At 56.7% G+C, this 7,295-nt stretch overlaps 1 long non-coding RNA gene across 7 annotated transcripts; it reads left to right on the top strand.

Annotated features, from left to right (window-relative positions):
• Positions 1-2,532: 2,532 nt before the first annotated feature.
• On the top strand, positions 2,533-6,983 carry LOC102006252. 7 transcript variants are annotated; one of them, XR_001231111.1, is made up of 6 exons: positions 2,533-2,928; positions 3,150-3,235; positions 3,810-3,909; positions 4,409-4,886; positions 5,409-5,602; positions 6,193-6,983. It is a non-coding gene; the product is annotated as an uncharacterized LOC102006252 (long non-coding RNA). The 7 variants fall into 7 exon arrangements; XR_001231110.1 differs by adding an exon at positions 3,622-3,717 and having other exon boundaries at positions 5,409-6,983; XR_263977.2 differs by adding an exon at positions 3,490-3,633 and having other exon boundaries at positions 5,409-6,983.
• Positions 6,984-7,295: the final 312 nt, after the last annotated feature.

Below are 7,295 nucleotides of genomic sequence, written 5' to 3'. Positions count from 1 at the left end.
AAGGGAAGTTGCAGCAGGGTTGGGGGAGGCGAGTGAGGACTGGACAGCGCAACCCGAGGGCTCTTCCCACCTGCCCAGCACCGTCCTCACCACACCTGGCTGCTTGGTGGATAGTGTGAAAGCCCTGAGGTGTCATTTTTATTGGGCTTCCACCCATTTACACTTAGCTCAGCCTAGGTACTAGACACAGGTCCTTTCAAGGGTCCAGTCCAGGGGCCAGAGGGCCTGGAAGGGTTGTAGGCGGGTTCTGGCTCCAGAAGCCATGCACCCTTTAGCGGGAGTGACCTGTTTCCTTACAGAGAAACCTCAGCCACTGCCCTGGGGAGAGGCTGGGGGCTTGGACTGGGAGTGCCCAGGGGTGGACAGGGCCCAACTGGGTGGCAGGCAGTCCTCTTGGGGCCCTCAGTATGGCTGCCCTGTTTATCCCATCGTTGGCCCTGGGCACAGCTGCCCCTGCTGTCAGGGAGGTGCTAAGGACGAGATGTCCCAGAGCCTCCCATGGGGACAGCAGGGCCGTCACAGCGTCAGCACTGGCGTCACTGCTGTAGGAGAGGGGAGGCATCCACTGTTTTCCCTCATTCACTCCTCCTCTCTGCCCTCCCTCTTCTCCCTCCCCTCTCCTCCCTCCCTTCTCCCCGCGCTTCTAACCTGTCTCCTGGTCTCTGTCTCTTTCTCCAGTACTAAGATACATCCCCAGCCCTTGGTCTCACTAAACTGACCAGGCTGCGCTCAAATTTGATAGTGTCCTGCCTCAGCCTTCTGGAATTACAGGAATGTGCCTCCATGCCTGGCTTGTGTTTCTCTTTTTTGCCAACATTCCCAGAGGCTCTGAATTGACCACATGACTAAGTAATTCCTGAGCCCAGAAATCCCCACCCTGAAGAGGAAACAGGCTGGGGCCAGAGTCACTAAGAGAGCAGGTAGGGTCTCAGAGACGGCTCTTGTGCAGCCTGTTCCTACGGAGCCTGGGGCTGTGTCCTGGGCAGTCACAAGTGGGACTGTGCTAGGGAGAGAGGCTGGGCGGGCTGCTCTCCAGGGGTAGTGTAGCCCAGGCTCTTCTCCTCTTTGCCAGCTGTCAGCAGAGTAGAGATCACACTGGGCATGGACTCCTGCCCTGCTCTCATCTACTAATCACTACCACGTCCATTCCTTTTTTAAAACGGTAGTAGGGATTACTGTAGCACTGCAGGCTCACTGAGTGCCCGCTGAGCTGTGGCCCCTTTTAATTTTTTTATTATTTATTTATTTTTGTCTTTTTGAGACAGGATCTTGCAATGCAGCTTAGGCTGGCCTTGAGCTCACTTTGTAGCCCAGGTTGGTTTCAAACTTGCAATGATACTCCTGCCTCAGCCTCTGGAGTGCTGGGATTACAGGTGTGCGCCACCATGCCAGCTGATTTTTTATTTTGAGACAGGGTCTTGCTAAGTTGGCTAGGCTGACCTCAAATTTATAGTCATCCTGCCTCAGCCTCCTGAGTAGCTGAGATTACAGCTGTGTACCACCATCCCCATTTTATTCATTAATTCAAACTGAATTAATGAATTTAAATTTATTTGTTAAATATATGTATTGATCCCCAGGCACTGTTTTTGGCTCTGGGATACAGCAGCACAGAGAACAGTCCCTGTTCTCCAGGAGTTTAAATCCTGAGGTAGGAAGCAAAATCAGATAAATACAATATTTTTGTCCATGAGGTGATAAATACCACAAAGGGACAGTGACAAGCTGAGCTCTGTATTGATCAGCAAGTTTAACATATTACCAGGAGCCCTGGAAGAATGCTTATCCCCACAGAGGTAGAAGCTGAGGCTGAGGGTGGGCTGAGGGCAGTGCATTTGTTTTGAGTGGGTCTAAGCAGGGCTGGCACCAGGCAATGTCTGCACCTGCAATGAAAAGCAAGCACCCTATGGGAGACACTCCTGTGGCTTTGGTGGACACACTAGGGTGCTCCCAGGACTCCAAACCCCTGACTTTTCCCATGGGCCTCAGGGCCCTGGCACCGCTGACACACAGGGCTGGGGTGGGGTGGGGGGGCAGGACTGTCCTTCCTGATGACCTCATCCCAACATCTGCCTGGGGGCCTTCAGGCAGATGGGTAGGAAGCACCCATGGAGGACTGGATGCCAGAGGACTTGGACCTTTGAGGGCACAAAGGCCTCTGGGCAGGAGGGAGAAACGCATGAGGCCTTGGGGAGGGCTCAGCAGGATGAGGACAACCGTGGACCCACCGCCTGCCCTGGGGGACCTGGTGGTGCAGCCTCAGCTTGGGATGCTTTTCCCTGGGGTTCTGGCTGGAGCCCAGGGAAAGGTGTTGTGTGATGAGAAGGGCAGAGGAGGACCAGGAGAGTGGACAGTGGCCCTGCATCTGCCCTGAACATAGAAGGTAGTCTGTAAGCACGAGGGCAGCCAAGAAGAGACTCTGACAGGGCCTAGTCCTGCTTGGTCATCTACTGAGCCCGAGGTGGAATGGACAACTGCCCATAGAACGGACAGCCCTCATTTTAGAAAGACCAAATTTCCTCCCCTGGTCTCCCCAGCCATGCTGTCTTGGGGCACTCCAGCAGGTGGGCAGAGACTACCCCTGGCTGTGGATTCCTGGGCAGAGGTCTAGAGATGGCAGAGTCAAGAGAGAGTTGGCCTGGGGTCCAAAAGCCAATCCTGGCCTGGGAAGGGCCAGGCCTTGCCCCCAAGTTTCCTGGCTGGGGAATGGCAGGGCCAGGACCTCTCTACACAGGAAAAACCCAGACTTTTCTGAAAGCTGAGGGTGCCACATGAAGGGAGAGCCTGGAGTCTGGCACCCCCCATGACAACTGGCACCCCTGCTGTTTCAGGTGCCATGAGACCCATGACATTGGTGTCCACCATACCTGTGTTGAGGGATAAAGCAACATCACACGGCATACTCTGAGATCCACCACAGTGGGCCAGGTAGAGCTCCAGCACCCTCTGGGCTGCCAGGATCCCATGCCAGAGCAGTGAGCTCAAGCCAGGCATGTGTGCGTGTGTGTGTGTGCATGCATGTGTGTGTGCGTGTGCATGTGTGTGTGTTTATGAGGACTGTGTCTTCAAGGCACGGCCTCAGGAAACCACTGTCCCTACTCAGGAATATGTGCAGCTCCCTCCTCTGACTCTGGCCTCTTTTCCTCCAGGCCGGAGGCCCCAGCGGCGAGGGTAGGAGTGCAAAGGGCAGGTCTTGCCCTGGTTCCACCTCTGCCTTCCTTGCCGGTGACCTAAGGTGAGCTGGCTCCTCAGCCTTGGTTTCCCCACTGCAGGGAGCTGCACCTGCCTCAGAAGTGGCCAGCCTGGCCCGGGGAGGTCCTTCTTCCTGAGGACCATGCTGCCACCTGGTGGTCCACAGAATGCCTATCCTGCTCCAGCCGATTCCTCGGGTTGCCAGGGAGAGGGAGGTGGCCCTGGCCAAGGTCCATGAGTGTCTTTCAGGTGTCTGCCTCCTGTGGGTCTTTGTCCACTTAATGTGTGCCTCACCAGGCCAGGTCTAGCAAACAAGCTGAAAAAGGCAACCTGGAATCTTCATGGTGTGGAGAGAGAGAGCAGCTCTGGGGCTTTATTGACCCAGGAGCCCAGTAAGGCACAGGCACTTCATGATCTGCTGCCATGCAGGAGGTGGCATAGGTGAGCTGTTGCTCTGGGAAGAGCAGACTTCGAAGCCAGACTTCACTGCCACCCCACAGCCTGACAGGAAATATGTCGAGGGAGGTAGGGAGCACTTCACCACCACTCCAGACCTTGTGGAACACTACAGAGAAGCCACAGGGTGCAGGAGTCAGGGACCCTGTCTCCTCCAGCAGATGTGTACCCACGTGAACCTTGGATCCCAAGCAGCTTCTTCCCACTGGAGCCCATGAGGATGCTGCACAGCCCCAAGAGAGGGGAACTGGCTAGCCAAAGGTGAGGGTACTGGGTTCAGAACAGGAGCTTGAGTGGAAGAGGGCAAGGCAGCCACCTCGGGCTGTGGGCTGTCCCTGCCGGCCCCACAAGGCTATGAGGTTCAGCCTCCAACATCAAGAGCTGTCTGTGGGAGCTCATGAAGCCACAGACACCAGCAGAGAGGTCAAGCAGGCCTCTGGGGAGGGTTTGAGAGATCCCCTGGTCATCACCCAGACCTGTCTTCTGAGCTGGGTCAGGGGAAGAGGGTTGGGCACTGAGAGGTCTGGAGAAGGGCAATGCTCCTGCCAAACCTCTGTTCCCCCATGAATGCCAGCTCCTGTACCCCGAGAAGAGGCACAGTTGTTGGAGAACAAGCTCAAGAACACATACAAGAACATCTTTCACTGGGAGGCAAGCCCCAGGGCTCCCTCACACTCCATTCTGCAGGGCTCTGGGTAGAGCAGGGAATGCAGCTGCCACGAGAGGTGTGTTGAGGTCTCTCTACCTCTGCTCATTGCAGGGTCAGAGGCAAGGAAGCAGTGTGGTCCTTGAGCTTCCTGCCTCCTTCAAAACCTGAGACTGTACAGCGTGGAAGACAGTGTACCTGAAGCCAACCACAAGAGCAGGCTGGTGTGCCAGGAGGCAGGTGTGCATAGCACATCTTCCATGTGGCTGGCCTGGATCACACAGGATACCATGGTCCCCCTGTTAGGAGCCTGGAGCTCCTTCCAGAAGGTCCAAAAGGGTGCAAGGAAAGTGTGGACTTCGGCAGGACTGAATGCTAGTGGGGTAGCAGCAGTGCTAAAGCGGTCCCTGGAGCAGCCTCTTGACTATTGGACCTAACGCTCTCCCTCACTTCCAGGAACTGTGTCAAAGCCATCAGTCACCATGTCACTTTGCAAAGGTCTGTCCTCTGGACCTTTAGTCCTGGAACCAGCAGGCAGTCAACACCCACCTCTTCCAGAGTGACCCAGAAGATAAGCCAGGCTGTGGAGTAGGTAGAGTGTCCATTGCCACCACATTTGCAGACCACGGTGGTCACTTCTGGGCCCTGGTGCACAGTGAGCACACTTATGTTCATGACCACCAGAGAGGTGGAGGGAGGTTGGACTGGAGCTCTCTGAGTCCCCCTTGTGCTGTAGCTGGCCTAGACTTGCTGCTTTGGACAGTCAAGGAAACAGCCCTGCCTGACTGGGACAGGAGGCTGTGGACACTGAGGGAGAGGTAGCCCTGAGATACCTGTGTTTCCCTGAGGAGCACAATTCTGCCAGACAGGCTGACACAAAGCACTGACCCCCAGAACAAGTGCTTGTGGACCTGGCCAAAGCCACAGGATAGCAAAACAGCTGAACATGGGCAGAGGCCCACTGTGTGTAGGAGCTGCAGATAAGTCTGGTAGGCAAAGGGTCAGTGTAGTCAGAGTCCCTCGGTGTGTGTTGGGGGCCCTGAGTGGAGACCTCCAAGCCTGGTTTCTCCAACTCTGCTGGCTTTGGTGGCTGCCATGTTCTTTAATCCTGCAGATGCAGTGCAATCCTGGCCTCGGGGAAGTGTTCATGGAGGCTGCCCACATTCTCAAGCCAACACCGCAGGGTGGCCTCACACTCTTCATCCTGCAGGGCATCTCCCATGCGTCTCCTTGGGCCAGGGCAGCAGCTCCACCTCCTCTGCCAGTGGCAGCACAGATCCCACTCTCTACAGCTCCACCTCTGTGCACGTGAGAATCCTTTGGGCACCACGAATCCCCGAGGGGGGCTCTGCCCAGATAGAGGTCTGTCCCCAGCTCCCTTTTCCCTTCCTAGGGACCCAACTCTCATCCCCACCCCCTTATGGACTGGGCCCATCCCTGGCACCTCTCCCAGGGTGGGGGCAGCAGTGCCCTTTGACCCTCTTGGGAGCTGCCCTGACCTGCAGGCCCTTGGTGGCTCACTGCAAGAGCAGCCATGCACAGAAGCTATGCAGGCCGAGGCCAGACCTCCTGACCAAATAGGGACAGGGCCTGGTTCTCTCCCGGTGAACTCGCCATCCATCCTCCTAATTTGTCCTCACGAGGTGGCCATCCATCATAATGACTGACATCCTCATGGACGTCATCAGCAGGCTGGTTGACCTCTCCGGCTCTGCCTCCCCCGAGACCATGCCCATGTGTGATCATGTCCACTAACCCCCTCCTCTGTGGGCCCTGGCCCCGCCTTTCTCCCCCTATTTGCCCCACCTGGCCCCACCCTCCGCACCTAGCTCCACCCCTCTGGCCTTGCCCACTGCCCTCCCCCACCCACCAGTCCCCATGAGCCTGCTCATCCCCAGGACTTGATTGTGACATCAAGGACATCAACATCTCAAAGTTGATCTGGCTGGTGCGGCAACCTCGTTCAGGAAGGTGCTGATGAGGCACAGTACCAGCTTGTGACTCTGGCTCTGCGGCAGTGCCTGCAAGGAGAGCAGCTGTGACTGTGTGAGCAGACAGGGATAGGCCTTGCAGACATCACCATGGTGACTGTGAGGCCCTTCCCCCAACACGAACCCCCAAACCACGAGCCTGTGTATCTGAACCCGTGGGCTAAGCGCAGGGAATCCAGCCACTGCCCGTGACCTGCTCAGTTCTGGCCCCCTGAGGCAGGCATGAGGTGGACTTTGGGGGACCAGGTGATACCACCAGTTGGGACATGGCTTTAGGGCCCTGGAAGTGAGGAGCTGGTCTGTGGGACTCTCCAACAGGCCCTATTCCTCAGGTCTCTTCCCTGAGGACTGAAGGCTGTGACCAATGACACTGGTGAACTTGTGTGTGCCACAAGTCCAGATACCCTTGAGTGGGCTTGTGTGTGACATGAGTGACAGGCTGTGCACCTGACCTGACTATGCCAGTGTTGGCTCAGGTCTCCAGTGTATGAGGGGCCCTGTCACCGTCACATGTGGACATGGCTGTGGAATGAGCATATGTGCTAGGGCAAGCCCATGTGACCCTGAGCCCAGCCCTCTGGGTGCCAAGGGTGTGGCTCATGTGTGTGACAGGTGACAGGGTGTGACGTCACTGGCCTGTGGTGCTGGAAGCACTCCCCCATCACAGCAATATCTCCAGTAAAGCTCTGTGTTTTCAATTCTGTCTTCACTGTGGCTTGGACCAGGGGTGCGTGCAGGGTCTCTGTCCTCACAGGGGAGCCAGCTGTGTCAGTGTTCCCCTGAACCTCCTCACCTTCCTAGTTGGAAATGAAGTACCTTGGAGTCAGAAATGAGGAGTCCAGGACCTGCCTGAGCTAGAACAGCCCTGCTGTCCTGGCCATGCCTGCCTGGTGGTGCAGGATTCCTGGGGCTGATGCAGAACCAGGGTGGGGTGGAGTGAGTGGGCAAGATGCCCAGCCTCAGGGCCTGGGAGACTTCCTTGCCACTTCAGCACCATGCTGAGCTGAAGA

This window comes from Chinchilla lanigera, unplaced genomic scaffold (assembly GCF_000276665.1).
Source record: "Chinchilla lanigera isolate Chin_1 unplaced genomic scaffold, ChiLan1.0 scaffold00085, whole genome shotgun sequence".
Taxonomy (NCBI): Eukaryota; Metazoa; Chordata; class Mammalia; order Rodentia; family Chinchillidae; genus Chinchilla; species Chinchilla lanigera.
The sequence above is the reverse complement of the archived record's forward strand: the minus strand, read 5'-3'. Positions and strand labels throughout refer to the sequence as shown.